The sequence below is a fragment of the Lynx canadensis genome, chromosome F2, assembly GCF_007474595.2.
Source record: "Lynx canadensis isolate LIC74 chromosome F2, mLynCan4.pri.v2, whole genome shotgun sequence".
Classification (NCBI taxonomy): Eukaryota; Metazoa; Chordata; class Mammalia; order Carnivora; family Felidae; genus Lynx; species Lynx canadensis.
Genome location: NC_044320.2, coordinates 1,900,313 through 1,918,929, shown reverse-complemented (window position 1 = coordinate 1,918,929; position 18,617 = coordinate 1,900,313). Strand labels below are relative to the sequence as shown.

The 18,617-nt window shown below is 60.7% G+C and overlaps 1 protein-coding gene across 1 annotated transcript in view; it reads right to left on the bottom strand.

Annotated features, from left to right (window-relative positions):
* TSNARE1 (t-SNARE domain containing 1) overlaps positions 1–18,617 on the bottom strand; it is a 162,479-nt gene that overhangs the window by 44,129 nt on the left and 99,733 nt on the right.

Genomic DNA, 18,617 nt, shown 5'->3' with positions numbered 1-18,617 from the left:
TCTCCCTTTCTGCTGTCAAGAGGTAAACAGACACACTGCTTCATCTTCCGAAGGTGGGCCAGATTAATAATGCATTGGAGCAGGCGGGAAGAAGGCCAGGCAGGGCCACCGGCCGGCTGTGTGACCCAGGCTAAGTCACTGTGCCTCCCGGGGCCTCTTCTCTTCAGATGTAGCTCGGGGCTGGGACCTGGCCTGGCCCTGAGTCCAAGGTGGTGCTGGCAGTGGCTGTGTTCGTTGCGAGAAGAGGCACCCGCGTGTGCTGAGCTCCCGGCAGGCAGTCACCTGCATGGTGTCACTCGAGTCCCCCAGACCTGGGAAGGAGACGTTCCGGATGACGAGGGACGGCTCAGAGATGGTGGTTTCAAAGTCCCGCAGCAAGTAACTAACACAGCCAGGACGCAGGTCCGGGCACTGCCAACCTTTGTGTCTTCCGCGACCCTGAGCTGGTGGGGACAGCGAGGCGCCCCGGTTTACCGATGGCCGTCACCGCCCTCATCATTCCTGTCTGCAGTGGCTTGGAGGCAGGCCTGGGGTGGCCTCGGCACAGAGTCCCCATCCTGGCTCCTCCTTGCGCCGGGCAGGTCCCCTAACCTCCCTGCGCCTTGGCTGTTTCATCTGTGTGATGCGCATGTCACTTCCTGCCCTGTCTCCGGCCTAGGACAGGTGTGAGGCCGGGCTGAGTGACGAGGGGACAGGCTAGCTCTTTGTCAGGTCCTGCCCAGGTACGAGGACATGCAAAGGAGCACGCAAGGCCCCCTCCCCTGTCCTGCACCCCGGAGGATGGCCATTCTGTGGCTCACACAGATGAGTGGCCTCAGACCAGACACAGCTCCCCCTCAGGGGGCATTTTAGGGAGACTGGACGGGGCAGGCCGTGCTGACGGAGGAACAGGTTCAGTGGCGGGAGGGGCTCTGAAGCCACACGACCAGGCCCCGCCCAGCCAGGGCTGGGCGTGACCTTTCTCGGTGACGCAGCAGGGACGGCGGGGGGCCACACTAACAGCGGGGTTGGTGAGAGGGCAGGAGGTGGCCTGCTGCTCATTCCTGCCGCCTCCAGCCCCCTTCAGACGCCAGGCTGGACTGGGAGGAGGGGTGTGGGAAGAGCGGAGCCCTTTCCAGAAGACAGGAATGATTTCACGCAGGTATTCCCAGCTTTTTGCTGAGAGCAACACAATTCTGTGTGTCCTTTCCCTCTTTGCTGGCGGAAAGCACAGTGGAGCCGTGGGCCCTGGTCCCGTGGGCCTGGCAGCACTGAGGTGCTCCGATGAAATCAAACCTGTGTCTGTCTGTCTGTCTGTCTGCACAAGGCAGGGCTCCGCCAGCTGGACTCAGCCGCCTCCAAGGCTCGGGCTGCACTGGCTTCTCTAGCGGCCACCTGCACGGCCTGGCACGCGGGCCCTCCCTTCCTCCATGGCTCCCTCAGCCGAGCTGCCCAGCCAACCCCCTTCGGCCCCGAAGGAAGCTGCCTGTCCCGTCAAGCCCACTCCAGACTCCAAGTACACCAAACAGTCCCTGAGCTTCCAGAAAGTTCAGAACACCTCTCTGTGCACGGTGGGTGGGAGTGAGGGCTGCCCCCTGGGGCCGCTGCACGCGTGGTTCTCCCGGGGCCACCGTTCTGTGGCTCTTCCCTCATACCGGTCCTCCCTGCCTTTATGGCTCTGCCAGAAGCGTTTAGGGACCTGGGAGAGCCTGGCCATCAGAGAGACCTAGATTCCAATCCTGCTCCATCACCTCCCGGGTGCACGATTCGAGGCAAACGCAAGCCTTCTCGGGTTTCAGTCCATATCTACAAACTGGGCAGACAGCAGCCAATCGTGGACGGCACGTCGGCCCAAGAGTGGGATAAGGGACCGGACCATACCCGGGGAGCTCTCGGTGCCCCATGCCCTCTACCACCCGGCAGTGCCCCAGGGGGAGCTCCGAGAAGGCCGAGCGGGGCCCTCTGGCAGGCCCTGTACCCTCACTCTGCACTTAGCCCCGTGCCGACCCCCAGAATGGCAGCGAGAGACAAGATTGGGCCCTCCCTCCGGGAGCCGGAGGCCAGCTGGGAGGCAGGCCCCTCGGGTGTAATGAAGACAGTGGGGTGGGGGCTCTGACGTACCGAGGAAGTCACAGGGCCCTGCAGCCCACAGGGAAGACAGGACAGGGTGTGGTCCTGGGTGCCAGGCCATGTGGCCACAGCCTCCCCTATGCTCCCACCTGCCTGGCGTGGCTCTTTTCCAGGGGCTCTGGAAAAGGTCAGCCACGGTCCCCACTAACAGGAGAGGTGGCCGTGGAGAGAAGCTGAATAATGGAGCTCTTAGGGACAGAGGCCTCCAGTGCTGAGAGAGTAGGGACACAGGGTGGGGTAGGGACACAGGTTGGGACACCGGCTCCACGCTAGGGAGGCATCTCAAAGACACAGACGCCTTTCTTCTCCACTATCCCAGTGCTCTGAGCCATGCCTGGGAAGAGGACCCACCATCACCACCACCACTGTCTTCAGAACAAGTCACTGTGCCAAGTGCCTCGCATGCAACCCTCTGAGGCATTACTGATGTGTATTTTACAGAAAAGAAACACGAGAAGTGGAGAGGTTAAGCAATTGCTCGTGGTCAGACACAAGCAGCCATTCACAAAACTGGGATTAGAACCCATGTTAAGTAAACAGCAGTAGCCCGCCCTAAGCAGCACAGCTTCTGGAGAAGGGGATTCTTGCTGTGAAGGAGGCAAGAGGCTGGGCTGACTCTGGGCCTCTAGAACATGGTTGCTCTGGGCCACAGGTACTGGAAGGAAAACGGGTTCATTTGCATATAATTTGCATACAGCTGCTGAAAATAAGCCCACATTCCCGGTCCCTTAAAAACTGCATTGTTTCGGTCTTGAATGGGACCTTCCCACGCATACACCCACCCCCCATCACCCCGCTGTGGGGTGGCGTCCCCTCGTCACCCCTTTCAAGGAGGCAATTCCCCACTTGGGGGTGACCTTAGACACAGAACCCCTCACTCTGGAGGACCTAGGCCTTCCCACGGCCCTCCCAGCTGAAGCCTGCAAAGCTGGCCCGGGGCAGGGTGGGAGGCCGACTTCTCCTGCAGCAGAGAGGCCGAGCAGGTCCGCTTGGCGTGGGCACGGGTTCTTTGTGAGCCTGTCACATCCTTGACAGCCGGCCTCGTGCATGCATCTGAACACCGGAGCTGGGCAGGAGGCCAGGTGCTTCTCCAGGGGCGGGCTGGTAGCTGCCCGCCCAGCCCAGAGCCTCGGGGCGCTCCTCCCTCCTCCCCGGCCACCCACCGTCTTCCAGGCCCGGCCCTCCCACCTGCCTGCCCTGTGGCCAGGGCTCGGGGGCGCTGAGCAGCTTCCCTGCAGGCCCAGTCCTCCTCCGGAGCTCAATCTGGGACCTGGAGCTGCCGGGCTAGCCAGAAGCTGGGCTAGAAGGGGCCCCCGGAGGCCGGCCCCCCAAGTGAGAGTCCAGAGGCACTTGTGGATCGGTCTGGGCCTCTCTGGAGATCCACCCTTAGACAAGGGTCTGTCTGGCAAGCGGCCTGGGTGGGGGTCGTCCTCCTCGCACGGTGGGGTGGACGGCTCAGAGGCTGGGGGCCGGGCCCCGGGCCCGCTGCTCTTCCCCGTCCCCCACCCAGCTCCCTGCATCCCCATCAGCCCTCAGCCGCTTCCTGCAGAGCTGGCCAGCTCCTGGAGAAGCCACATCCGGAAAATGGACCACTTCTTCCCCTGTGCTCCTGTCACCACCACCCCAGAAGGCAAGTGTGCTCAGGTGCACACACACCGGCGTGCACACACGCACTTGCACACACACACACACACACACGCACGCGCTCGCTCGCCGGCGCCCCCAGGGCATGCCCGCGCCTGTCTCCCCCGGGGCTGTGGGCAGGTGCTCCCTGAGCGCTTACTGAGTCTGGGACAAGTCTCCACCTCTCCGGCCTCAGGTTTCTCACCTGTGCGATGGGGTGACAGGCTTCTCGCCTCATGGGGTCGCTGTGAGGACCCACTTCTGAGTTCCCCCACCCTAGGGGGTAGGCCTTTCCAGCTCTAAGATCCCGCTGGTGTCTCAACGCAGTTCCATTCCCCTCCTTTGGGAGGCCTTTCCCAATCAACCTAAGCCATGCTGATCTATCCTCCACCTTTGTCCGGCCCACAGTGCTGGCATTTAATTAGCCACTCTCTCTGGCAGTTTCTCCTGGGCCTCAAGGACACCCCCGACCCTGGCCCATAAAATAGGAACACGGCGGCCAGGCTGGCCAGCCGCCTCAAGTCGCCCTCCCACAGCCTGTTGGCCGGCGTCCTGCTGACCCTCTCAGCGCCCAAAATGCGCGCCCACTTTCTTGACCGGCCAGGCAAGAACACGGAGTGGGGTCGGCACACGGGGTTCCAGAGCCACGCCCCAGGACCAGCCCTGTTCTCCATCTGGGCAGATCAAGAAAGGGTAAGGCGGCCTCTGCCGGGGGGGGGGGGGGGCTGGAGGGCTGCGTCAGGCTCAGGGGGAGCCCCCTGCAGGAGCTCCCTGCAGCCCAGAGCAGCCCGGAGGCCTGGCCCCAGGACCCGCACCCATCGCCCCGCGTGCCTGCAGGCTCCACAGGCCCCAACCCCAGGATACCCCCACTGCCAGCCCAGAGACCAGACCTGTCACCCAGTGTCCCCGACATCCTGGGCGTCGTACAGCAGGCTCAGAGGAGTGGGACCACCCCAGAGTCACGATGGAGCGGGGCTGTGGCAGTGCCGGCCCTGAACTCAGGCCTGCCCGATCTGAAGCTGCTTCGAGTGGCTGAGGACAGTGGGACAGGTAGGTGGGGGCTGAGTCAGGTGCAGGGCCCTGTCAGGAGCTCATCTCCCAGGGGGCTCTGGGGCAGAGTGCCCCGCTGCTTCACACTGATGAAGGTAGGAGAGCATCCCCCTCGCTCGCTGGGCCCCCCTGGCCTGTCTTCCACCCCAGCCCCGCCCTGCAGGTGGGAGGGGGTCTGCGGCTCTGGCCCCCGGGTGCTGCACGCAGGGCGTTTATTAAACACTGAGCGGATTGATCTAAATCTTGGCCGAGGGTTGTTTTCCTGCACGGCGCTCATCCAAGAGCAGGGCCGGTGGGTCTCCGCACAGCCGCTGCAGACGGGAAGGGCAAGGCCCTGGGGCCCAAGTGCACACAGGGTCACCCTCTGACCGCCCCCCACGTTCCCACCAGCTGTCTGGAACACAGTTCGCATGTACATTTCTCAGCAGACGGAGGAGAGAATCTGTAACAATCTGATCACGAAAATGAGATTGTTCCCCGCACCCGGGGACATCGCACACACTCGGGCCCTCGCAAAATCAAATTGCTGCTGATTTAACCCGCTCAGTCTCCAAATGAAAAGGCGGCCCCAACCCCCGTCGATACACACTCCCCTCCCCCCACGGCAGGCTTCAACAGGCCCGGCCAGGGGCAGCGGGGTCTCTGGGCAGTGGTGCTGAAAACACCCCGTCACCAAGAATGCCAGGAAAAGAGTGCCCAAAGCCTCCTCTGGGTGCTGGCTGGCGGCCGGGAAGCCACTGGCCTTCGGGAGCAGGAGAGGGGCTCCACCCACCCAACCCAGGCCCAGGGATGACCCCTAACTCGGGCCTGGACAGCTTGAGCCCAGAACCTGACGGCTGGCAGGCACCCAGCAAAAGTATCTGAGATGCTGACCAGATCCAAACCTCTAATTTTACAGAGAGGAAAATGGAAAAGGTCAAGTCATGATCAGGGGACAAGCAGCCCAGAGCCTGAGCACCAGGGAAGGTCAACTGACTCTAGAAGGAAGGAAGGAGAGAGGAGGGGAGTGGAGGGGAGAGAAGAGGAAAGGAGGGAGGGGGAGGAAGGGGGGATAAAGGAACAGAGGAGGGGAGGGGAGGGGAGGGAGGAGGGGAGAAGGGAGAAAGAGGAGGGAGGAGGGGAGAAGGGAGAGGGAGGAGGGAGGAGGGGAGAAGGGAGAGGGAGGAGGGAGGAGGGGAGGGGAGGGGAGGACTCCAGGCCGACCTCACAGGACCTTCATGTGCCTCCTCACCTCACTGCCCAATGCACCAGGCCCAGCCTTGCCTCCTGGCGGGGGGGGGGGGGGGGAGGGGGGGCAGGTGCCTGTGAAGTCCCACCCCCACCAATTCCTGCATGACATGCTTTTACTGAGCACCTACTGCATGCTAAGCACTGTCCTAGGCACCAGGCAGGGACGCAGCCAGAGCCCTGCCTCGTGGAGCCAGTGTCATACTTGGGAGAGACGGTGCCCCAGCAGACAAGTCGGCACGGGGTCAGCACGGGGGTGCCAGCCGCAGGGGATGAACCAGGGGGATCCTCTCCGATAGGAAAGCAAAGGGGAGGGCGACCGGGGAGGAAAGGAGACCGACACTGGTTGAGCACCTGCCCTGGGCCAAGATGGCCATTCACCACTTCCTGCTGCCAGTCGGGGCCGGTTATTCGGTTCCCACGGGTCAGGCAGCTGGGCTCGTGGCCAGAGAGCCAGGCAAGGGGCCGCAGGGCGACAGTCAGTCAGTGTGCAGCACACAGGTATTGTCGTCAGCCCTGGTCCTTGCAGCAAAGACCCCTATGCGTGCAGGTAGGTGTGTGTGTGTGTGTGTGTGTGTGTGTGTGTGTGTGCGCGAGTGTGCACGTGCATGCATGCATGTGTGAACACGTGTGTATCCTACTGCACCTCAAGCTCTGGAAAGGTCGGTCACGGACACAGTGTGGCTGGCTGATGCTTTACTCGGGATTGCCGCGTCTACGGTCCTGGGACAGGCGGGCCCACCGTGCTCCTTTGCCGTGTGGCCATCTCTGATTTGACCCTGTATCACGAATTTGGAATTCCCCTCTCTCTGCTCTCTAGAAAAGTCTGTAGAGGCCGGACCTCTTCCCTGGAGGTCGGAGGAGCATACTTGAGAGGCCACACGGGCCCAGTGCTCTCCGCGGCAGCCGCTGGGGGCCCTGTGCCTGGTCTGTGGCGGCCCAGCGCTTCTCCGGGAATCGGCCCGTTTGATTTCTAAGTTTCTAGCTAGGGTGGCATAAATTGTTCACAGAATTCTTATTTGGGAATTTCTGCTCTTTTCCTCCTGCATCAATCTTATCAGTGGCTTGTCTATTTTCACGGTGTTCCCGAACAATCTGCTTTTGGCTTTGTGGAGACTCTATTATGACTCACTGAACATGCCCCGTCTCTACGCGGTTCTCCCTTCTAACTCTCCGGTTTTTTTCTGTGGTTCTTTTACTTAATCTCTTTAATATCTTCACACGGTAATGTTCAGCCTCTTCCTGGTTCGTGGTCGAGGCGTTTCGGGCCAGCAATCTCTGAAGCGTCCGGCAGACTAGGACATAGCACGCTTCATCGTTACTCGCTCACGTCTTTCTCACACACCCATTGACGGTTTCTTCTTTGACCTGAGTTACTTAGGACTCTTCTTAAATTTCCAAACATACAAAAAAAAAAAACGTATTTTTTAAGTTACTTACATCTAAAGATTGCATTTCTCCAACTGCATCTTCTAAAAGTCGCTGTTCTATGCAGTACTGGCTCTGGCTCTGCAGTCTATTGACCCTTTATATCTAATTTGTGGTCGAAGCGTGCACAGGTCCCAGGCGTACCGGAGAAGGGCCACGTGTGCTCACTGGTGCAGTTCAGTGAGTGTCGGCAAGTGGAACCCTGTCTGCTAACTTCCTGTGCGCGAGCCCCGCGTGCGGCTGGAGCCTCCAGGACGCTGGGCTCCCTCTGGGGAGGGAAGGCCGTGACTTACCTCATTTTGAGCTGTTCTATTAGGTGTATCCAGGTGTGGAGTTTTCATTTTCCTGCTGGGAGGCCACTGTTACAGGATAATTCTCTTTGTCACATTTAATTCATTTACTCCTTTTCCTAGTATTTACGAACATGTGTGTGTCCTAACGTCCACTGTCTGAAGCCAACACTGCCTCCTGCAGTGTAGGCGGGGGGGGGGGGGGGGGGGTTCAGCGGGAGCAGCTACATCGTCACCTTGTCCTCTTATAAACGGCAGAGACCTTTTGCCTCCAGTCGGACGATCTTGGACATTCCCCGGGCTCTTTGAACCCACCTGCAGAAATGTGTTTCCCGGACAGGATTGCCCATTTCCCTCTTGCTGTATTTTTTTCTCCTATATTGTTTTTGTTTCCTTGTTTTCTTCTTTTCATGTTCAAAGAGAATTTTTGTTTGCTTAATTGTATTCTTACTGCATTTTTACTGGTTTGGAAGTTAGATACCCTAACCCTCCTCTTTCAGAGGTGACCCTGGCCTCAGATCTCGCACTTCTTACTAGTTCCTTCTGTGCACGTCCGGCCTGTGTGATCCTCCCAGGCGCACAGACTCTGGCCAGCACCGTGGTGACCCACACACCTCTGCCCTGCGGCACTCGGGCTCCCTCGGGCAGCCCCCCGCAGCCACGCCCGGCCACCTCGGCTCCCCTTCCGCCACGCATCGCCACAGCGCGGCTGTGGTCAGGTCCCCTCCCTAAGGGGCGAAAAGCAACCTCAAGGCAACCTTGCTCTTTGCTCACTTGACAACATCAGTCACGACCTTGTAACATGAGAGAGATCACCGAATCAGACTCTACACGTTTGCGTGTTACCTTATGTGGGAGTCAAAGAAGTAGAAGATATAGAGAAAACCATGCCACACGGCGTTCGGGGCTCAGTTCTTTGGGTACGAACCCAACTGAGCGGTGCCGGCAACAATAAAGTTGCTTCCGGAAAGAAAAGCCTCGGTGTCACGACTCTCTGTGCGAGGCTCCTGCCGCACAGCCACTTGGCGAGCGTCCTGTACAGGGACACACGCGGCACATGACCCCCAGGCCTGGCCGGTGGGCTCAGAGCCCGCAGGCTTCTCGTCCTCCTTCACCGCTGGGCAGCCCTCCGCGGCGTGGACACGCCGCAGTTCCCATCTACCACGGAAGGACACCTTGGCGCTGTCCGGTTTGGGACTCTTGCAAACGCAGGTGCTGCGAACATGTGTGTGCAGGTTTTGCTGTGAACGTGACTCTCTGCTTCTCTAGGATAAATGCAACTGGTGTCAGTGTATTTAACTTAAGAAACCCCCAAACGGGCTTCCAGGGTGGCCGTCCCGCCGGCGGTGCACAGGCAGCCCGGGCTCCCCGCGTCTGGGCGTCTCCTCCTTTGGCCACTCGGGCAGGCGGCGGTGGGAGCTCCTGACGTGCCAATTTGCATTTCTCCAACAGCTCGTGACGCTCCGACGCCATCTATGCATCTTCTTTGGTAAATTTCTGCTCAAATCTTTTGCCCATTTTCTTACTGCTGAACTCAGAGAACTCTTTATATATGCAGGATACAAGTCCTCTGTCAGATGTGTGACTTGCAAATATTTTCTCTCCGTGAGTAACTTGTGTTCCCAACCTCTGAACAGGGATTTTTGCAGAGGGTAAGTTTTTAACTTTGATGAAGGAACCCTTGAGTTTTTACCAAGCGTAACTATTAACAGAAGCTAAAATTAACCAATATTTAACTTCCCTGCAAATAACAGATGGGATTAACCATTCGTCCCAACCGGCACACTAGCTTTGTCCGACTGTTGGCCTGTGCTTTCTAAAAATGGAACCCGCAAAATAGACGCTATTGTCACAATTATTTTATCGCAGAATAACTTTATTATTTCACACGCCCGTTTGTTGGACCCGCCTCCGTATTCACCTGTTACAGACCTTCCAGCTTTGCTCCCTCCTTCCTGCAGTCCATCCATCAGAGGTTTCCATCAGAAACCCCTCTGGGGAAAGTCTCCTGGTGGTGAGCCCTCCAAGTTCCCACGTGTATGGAAACATCTGCATTTTGTCTTTGCTCCCGAAGGACCGTTTTGTTGGAAACACAACGTTACATTGACGGTTTGCTCAGTGCTCTGTCAGCCTCCCTCCCGGTTCCGCAGTTGCCCTAATTGCCGATGTTGATGTAAAACAGGCAGTGAGTCAGGCTCTTCCCTTCTCTTCGCTGCGACGAGATCCCTTCCCTGGGACCCTGGTGTCCACGCTTCTCCCCGCAGGCCTGCCGCCCGCGTCCCTCCGCCTCCCCCGCCCTGGATGGCGGGCTGGACGAGCTCCTCTCTTCGCCGCCACCGCCTCACAGCCCTAACACTGTAGCATTTCCAGGGCTCCCTTCATCTGTTGTTTGGCATTTTCTGCGACCAGACGCCCGGACACGCGGCCTCCATGAACTTCTTCATGACTTAAAGTTGCACTTGATTTTCCAGACACACTGGGTCGCTTCTGATAATCTCTCATTATTCACTTTTGTGATTCCATCTTATTTGAAAATATTTCGTAAGAACTATCTGTGTTACATGCTTGATTCATTCCAACAGCTGAAGCCACTCTGGGGCCTGTGTGGTCAGCTCGGCGGACAACTGACACCACGGGCTGGCGCCTGAGACCACGGATACGGGCTCCTCCCGGCCGTGGCAGCCGTGGATCCGAGACCCAGGAGCGGGCAGGGCCGGTCCTCCTGAGGCCTGTCCCCGGCACGTGGGGGGGCGTCCCTTCCCCGTGTCCTCACGTGGTCGCCCCCCCAACCCCCGTGCATGTCTGCGTCCTGGCCTCCCATTCTTGTGGGGACACCAGCCTGCATCAGGGCCCCCAGTGCCTTCCTTTACCTCAGTCACCTCCACAAAGGCCCACCTACGAGCACAGGCACCCTGCGGCCCTGGGGGTGGGACTCGGGTGTGGCTCCGGGGACACGGTTCGGCTCATAACGGGGCCTGTTTTGTCATTCCTGCAATTGTTGCTGTGTCCTCAGCTTTCCACTCAGTGGCCCCGTGACTCACGGGGTGACCTCCGACTGTGGGCTCACGTGGGCCTCTCGTTCTGTGCGCAGCACAGAGGCCCGACTGTCCTGTTCCCTCAACGAAGGGCCCTGGCAGGTCTGGGATCGCAGGTCAGCCAGCCCTAAACTTGTTCCCCATTCCAGCACATTCCATTAGGGCGGTGGGGGGAGGCGACGGCCGGCAGGGAGCCAGGCCAGTTACTTTGTTTATTCTTTGCAAGGCAGCAAAGCATTTTTCTTTTCCTTGAGGGAAAGACAGAGAGAGCACGCTGGAGCAGGGGAGGGGCAGAGGGAGGGAGAGAGAATCCCAAGCAGGCTCTATGCTCAGCACCATGCCAGACACGGGGCTCGACCCCACCACCTTGGGATCATGACCTGAGCCGAAATCGAGAGTCAGACACTTAACCGACAGCCACCCAGGCGCCCTGGAAGCCAAGCTTTTGAAATCACGGGTTTCCCACGTTGAACTGTTCTGTACCGGGAGAGCCGTCCGGGCTGGCTAAGCTCCAAGAGCAGATGTGCCCAAAGGCCCGCATGTCCCGAGGCGACTCCAGGGCGGGACCCGGCCTCGCTGGTCTGCAGGGAGAGCCGGGAGGGGACAGGGCAAGGACCTGGGCATCACCCCTGCACCCCCAGTGCACCCCAGGCTCTCAGGTTTGCCGTCTGTACAGGGGGCGCGGTCAGGTGACCCGCAGCCTCTCCGGCCTTCCGGAACACACCACGGAAGGCCCTGCGGTCAAGCCGCAGACCCACAGAAACGTCTCCCGTCTCGGTCGCAGACACCTTCTGGATGCACCCAAATCGGGTGCGAGGCCGACGTCCAGGACCACTCGGCTCCCCTTCCGTGCACAAGGACCCGCACTCGGGGCTGGCCGGGGCCGCTGCTCTCCCCGCGTCATCGCCCGGCCCCCTCATGCATCCCTGAGCCCGGGCCGCTGTCCCCGCCATGCTCCTCCCCGGCCCTCAGTGTGCAGCACAGGGCTCCAGCCGCAGAGGCCGGAGGGCGCACGGCGGCCTCAGGACCTGGACGCCCCACCTCTCAGGCCCCAGCAGGGTGGGGTCGCTGTTCCCCAGCCTCACCCTGGACTCTGCCAGCCCTGCCCCTCTCACCCGCTCCCCTGGCCGCATTTCTGCCCGGTCTTCAGGACCACTCGGTCGTACCACTGGCTCCCATGGTGGGGCTGCTGGTCGCCCGTTCATCTCCCTGCCTTCAGTAACAGAACCTCCATTTTGGGCTAAAGCTATAAAGATACTTCCCAGCTTCTATTATGACTTAGTGGGGGCACCTGATTAACTTCCAGCCCATGGGAGGAGACGCAAGGAGGGGCATCCTCGGAGGGAGTGGATGTGCCTACTTATCCCTTCTCTTCATCCTGCTACCTGGGACATGAGTGCAATGGTGGGAGTCCTGCAGCCATCCTGGACCATGAGCACCGCCACGGAGTAGGGGGCCACAAGCCACGTGGGTCCTCGAGGACCACAGGGCCACCCTGCCGCGCTGGACCACTCGCCACAGAAATCTCTTCAGTAAAAGTCATAATGCGTGTTTTCTCTACAACATGCTACTCGGGGTTTCTTCCAAATACAACCAGATCCAGTTCTGACTTCTACACAGAAAACACTTAACTGATACGTATTTACTTGCTTCGTGTCATTTCCTACAGCAGACTGTAAGCGCTGGGAGGAGAGGCCTCTGGTCTCCCTTGGTCACCTGTGCATCTTCGCACTTAGTACAGGGCCAGGCCCCAAGGGGGCTCCTGATAGACATTACGGAAGTGAGTGGGGCCAGGGCTCAGGGTCAGGGCGCAGCACGCGATCAGGGTGAGGGGTCAAAGTGTAACAACAGTCAGGGCTCAGCATGTGACCAGGATCGAGGACCAGCGTGCGACCAGATCAGGGCCCAGAGTGTGACCGGGGCCAGGGCTCAGTCTCCACTGGAGGTGGCACAAGCAAGGGGCAGCGGTGCTCACGGACAGTAGGGAGGTGAATGCCAACCAGTCAGGCACGTTTCATAGGACAAGGACAGCCCATCCCTTCCACCCACAGAGAGGACCAACGGTGGCTTCGAGAGCGTGTGGAGAAGGATCCGAGGTTTGCGGAGCGGACGGAAGGCTTCGCGGGGCGGGGCCACCTGAGTAAGGCGGCCATTGACAAACGGCACCACCTGCGACTAGAGGGAGAGGAGGCCGCGAGGGCGGCCAGGCCGTGTCGCGGGGGGCAGCTGGCTGAATCACCAGAGAGCTCCGGCTCCCTTCCGGAGACAAAGTCACCCGAGGCGCTGCTGGCTCACGGTGAAAATGGAAAACCAGAAGAGGGTCCGCCCAGTGTGCCAGTGACGCGGGTCCGGCCCCTCCTCGGTGCGGGGGCTTCCCCGCGAGCCCTGGCACCAATATGCTGTCCGGCCCATGCCGATCCTTCAGGCTTCTGCGTGAGGGATTTTATCCACAAGGGTCAGGAGAAGGAAGTAAAGGGGAGGCGGGCAGAGGGCACGAGGCCCAAGACCAGCGAGGCCCTGGGGACCCCTGCCCTCCCCTCCTGGCCCCCAACAGCCTCCCAGGCTGTGTGGCTGCAGCCCAAGCTCGGTCTGAGAGGGCCAAGGGCTGGCCCCAGCTCCCTGAGGGACCCCCCCTCCCCCCTCCCCCCCTCCCCCCCTCTCCCAGGGGCACAGGAGGTAACGGAGAGAGCAGATCTGAAAACCCAGCAAGCGCTCAGGGCTCCCTGCCGGGGCCGAACACAAAGGCACAGCCCGTGCGAGGAACAGGACCGGGCTCCGTCTCGTTTGCTCGCGAGCATCACCACCGGCAGGGCCTTCTCCGTTGTTATTTTATGCTTGTGTAGGAAAAATAATTCTTTTTGCAAGAAACATCAGTAGGTACAAAATGGTATCCCGCCCCATACAGTACCAGGTGACATAAATGCACACGTGTGTCTGTCAGACCACAGATCTAACACCGGGCAGAAATGACCGCAGGCTGCAAGACGGGGGCGTCCTGGGCAGAACCAAGAAAACCACAGGAGCCCAGCCCGCAGTGTCCACACGTCCAGGAGGAGGAGGCTTCCGGCGGGCCCTCCGGGTCACCCTCTGGGGACCTTCCTGACACCCCGCTGAGCCACCCCTCCAGGTCTGGGGACACCGAACCCTCTATACCCCTTGTGGCCGCAGGGGGGTGCTGGCTCTGCCCTCCAAGGCACTCGGCACAGCAGGTGAGAGCGCGGGACGGGAGCGGAGGCCGGGCCCCGCCAGCGCCCCTCCGCGTCTTCCAGCCACAACGTCCCTGAGTAGACTTCTGTCCGGGACCACCGACCGGCCCCAGAGCCTTTCCCTGCACGAGTGTGTCCTGTGTCCTTGCCGGCTCCATCGAGGCCCCAACTCCGCCCTGCTGTCCCCCAGCCTGCCTCTCAGAAGGGCTGGGGTCCCCGCTCCTCGTGCAGCCCTCCAGGGACCAGACCCTAGACCTCCTCTTCCACCTTCAGGATCATCCCTGAGAAGACCTCCAGGCCCGGGTGGGGGCCCTGGGGGCTGCCCTGGGGGCCTCTGGTGGGCCCAGAGGCCACTCCCCCAGCAGGGCTGCCGTCCAGGACTGTGGGCGAGGCTCCCCGGGGCGGGCAGGCCTCCACCAGCTTCTCGAGGGTCCGGTTGAGGGCCTCGACGCCGTCGGCCAGCCGCTGGCTCTGCTCGGCCAGCCTCTGGAGCAGCAGGTTCTGCTGGGCCATCAGTGCACTCTGCTGCTGAGACCAGTGGGAGAGCAGGGCGCCCTGTCGCCGATGGGAGTCCAGCAGTCGCTGCTCAAACTCGGAGGCCTCCGCTGCGGACCTCCCGGGGGGCGGGGGTGGCACAGTGGAGGGCGGGGAGGGTCCAAGGGCCCCTGGGAATGCAGCTGCAGGGGGCACCGAGGCCGGGGAGGCTGGCGGGGAGGGCGAGGAGGCAGGTGCGGGGACAGTTCCTCGTAGGTCCAGGGGGTCAGGTTCGGGCAGGCTTGGCCCATCCAGGGTCCGCAAGGGTAGCCACAGGCAGCTGGGGGCCTCGTCTTCCTCGTCCGCTGGTGAAGGGGGACAGGACATGTCAACCTCCAGCAGCCATGACTCTGGGGCAACACCTCAGAGGGATGGGGAGGTGACGGGTGGGGGCCCTCTGCACATGGCCCTACTTTGGTCTCCTGATGCCCCTCCATGGTGGGCAGCAGCACCCGTATGAGGAAACCAGGACTCAGAGGTGAGTCTTCCTCTAGGAACACTTAAGTCCAAACCTCAGCCTGGCAACCGCAAAGCCTCGGTGCTTGTCCCCCATGCCGCCATTTGTCTACACTCCACCCAGCTGGCTGCGGTCTACCATCCAGTCTGTCCATCTGTTCACCTACGCATACCACCCACCAATCTACCTGCCCGTCAATTTCTTCATCCGTCATCCATCCATCTCCTTCCTTCTTTTCATCTTTCCTTATACTCATCCACCAATCTTCCTTCCATCCATCCATCCACCCATGCCTCCGTCCGTCCATCCATTCACCATCCATCTATCGTCCATCTACTCATCCATCTACCCATGCCTCTGTCCACGCATTCATCCATCATCCATCCTCTATCGACCCATCCATTTACCCAGCCCTCTGTCTACCCATCCATCCATCCTTCATCCTCCATCCACCCATCCATTTACCCATGCCTCTATCCATCCATCCATTCACCCACCCACCCACACATCATTCATCCACCCATTCATTTACCCACACCTCTGTCCACCCGTCCGTCCATCCATCCATCCATCATCATCCTTCCTCCATCCACCCACCCATTTACCCCTGCCTCTATCCACCCATCAATCCACCACCCATCCACCCATCCGTTTACCCACGCCCTGTCCACCTATCCATCCACCCACCCATTTACCCATGGCTCCATCCATCCATCCATGCATCCATCCACCCATCTGTCCATCCACACCTCTGTCCATCCATCCATCCATCATCACCCTTCCTCCATCCATCCACCCACCCATTTACCCCTGCCTCTACCCACCCATCAATCCACCACCCATCCACCCATCCGTTTACCCACGCCCTGTCCACCTATCCATCCACCCACCCATTTACCCATGGCTCCATCCATCCATCCATCCATCCATCCATCCACCCATCTGTCCATCCACACCTCTGTCCATCCATATCCATCTTTCATCTACCCATCCATTTACCCACACCTCTGTCCATCCGTCCATCCATCCATCCATCCATCCATCCATCCATCATCACCCTTCCTCCATCCACCCACCCACCCATTTACCCCTGCCTCTATCCACCCATCAATCCACCATCCATCCACCTACCCACGCCCTGTCAACCTATCCATCCACCCACCCATTTACCCATGGCTCCATCCATCCATCCATCCATCCATCCATCCATCCATCCACCCATCTGTCCATCCACACCTCTGTCCATCCATCCATCCATATCCATCTTTCATCTACCCATCCATTTACCCACGCCTCTGTCCATCCATCCATCCTCCATCCACCTAGCCATTTACCTATGGCTATTCACCCATCCGTCCATCCACGCCTCCATTCATCTACCCATCTATCCAGGAACCCATCCATCAACCTCTGAGTGCACTCCTCCCGCAAGTAGATGTTCCAGGAGGGTGGAAGGGTGTACATGAAGCAAAGCTTTCCCAGTGCAGCAGGAAAAGCCCTGGACATGAAATCCTACAGCCTAGGCTCCAAAATCAGCTTTTCCCCTTGAGACCCATGTGGCTTTGGGAAACCCTTTTGCTCTGGACCTTCAGTCCCCAATCTGCACCTGAAAGGTCTGGCTAAGGACTAATCCTCCCTCCTGTCTGGGTGTGGAGGTTACGTTGGTCAATGCCCCAGGGAAAACCTGAACCTGAAACGTGGGGCTATGTCATGCCCTGTCTTGGCGGACACTTCCACGCCTCCATCCAGTGGAGGCGAGAGGAAGGACATGCCTGCGTGGCAGCAGCTTTGGGCCGCACCTGTCAGTCTGAGCCCCACTCACCTCACCTAGGGCACAGGGGCTCCTGAACTGCCACGGAAACGGGGTGGTGACGGCATCGCCCCAGAGGACAGGGTCCGATGAGCAACATGGGGCTGGGGTAGGGGTCTGGGCCTGATGAGGTGCACGTGGACACAGGTGGCCCCCCATGCCACCTCCACCGCCTCCTGCTGCTCCTCCTGCTCCGCTGTCACACCTTCTTTCTGGGGTCCTGGCATCTGCAGGTCCTGCTCGGATGGCCCCAGGGCATTCGTGGAGGGGGCCACCCTGGCGGCCTGTTGCTTCCCTCTCAAGACGAGGCTTTCTGTTGGTCAGGGCTTCGGGCAGGCACTGCCACTCGGAAGAGTTTCCGTCAGAGAGAGGCCGGGCCCTGAGCTTCTGGAAAGTCTGTGTCGCTTCATTCGCAACCTGAACCTTCTGCTCCGGAAGGCCCCGGAAGGACCAAGCCTGGTGGCGAGGCCCCAGGTGAGGGCCTGGCTGCCCTCGGTGTACCACAAGGTGGCAGGGGCCGTGGGCCGGGCGGGGAGCACCGAGCTGCTGTTCTCTTGCCTCTGCTCCCATCTTGCAGATGAGACCTTGCCACGGCCCCTGTCTTCTCCTGGTGTGGCACTGACCAGCTCCCACGTGTGACCCACCCATGGGCACCCTGACTTCAAGTCTGACGGCCACTGACGGAGAAAAGAGGAAGCCGACACAGCTTTGGCTTCCCGGAGACCCGGGGAACGAGAGCCCAGGGAACCACCCGCCCACCTCTCCCGGGAGCCCTCTGCCCCGCTCCTGCCCGCCACGGCCCCCACACAGGGGTCACGTCCAGCCTGTGTGTGGCATCCTGAGCTTGCCCGGGCAGCTCCTCCTTTGGCCTCCGAGCACAGCGTCCTTTCCACCGAGACGATCCCACTCGGCCTTCAGGACGGAGCGTGTACTCTCCCAGGAAGCCGTCCCTGCTCCGCTAGCCCGGGGTCCCCCTGTCGCCAGGCTGGACCATCCGCGCCGCCCCACCCCACCCTTAGGATGTCCGCTGGTGGAGAGGCGGGCTCCATGGGGTCCATCGGCGTGTCAGAGCCCAGCGGGGAGCAGAGTGTGTAAGTGACGAGTGAATGGGCGCTGGCTCCCGAGCCCTCCCTCCCGGCCGGACCAAGGCCCAAGCCCGCCTGGCCTGCTCAGGTGCTCACGTGGTCGCCGCGGGTCAGCACAGAGGCCCAGTGGTCCGTCCCCAAGGCCGCTCTAAGCCCCGTCGCAAGCGAACGAAGGTCTGATATTTGCTCTCTCTCCCTCTGGGCCACCCAACTGGTCCCAAGCCAAGCTCCACTGGCTCCAAGAAGGGGGGGTCCCTCCCAGCTTCCAGCCCGGGGCCAGGCCAAAGGCAGACCCGAAACACACAGGCACCTAGACTGCAGGTGCCGGAACAGGAGGGTCGGAGGAGCCCTCTCCACGGCCGGTTCCCTCTGGGAAGGAGGCAGACACTGCCCGACACACGTCGCCCTTCTGGGGAGAAGAGGCCACAGAGCTTTCCATAGGGCACCTCGGTGAGTGTGCTCCTGGGAAACCATGGGTGGGCACCCACACAGTGAGACCTCCCGGGCGGGCGCCGCTCGCGCTCTCGACCAATTCCCTCCCTGCAGCTTCCACAGAGCTAGCTGGCAAAGGCCCTGGCCGCCTGCCTTCGCGGGGGTGCAGACGGCGGGCGACCGTGCGCAGCGTCCTGGGTGCAGACCCCGCCGTCCTGCCTCTCCCCTCCCGGACACCAGTCCACCTCGGCTGGGAAAAGACCCTGTGGGCGTGCCCCTCCCACGTACAGAGCAGGGCCTGGGCCTCCCAGGGAGACAGGGGACGGAGGGG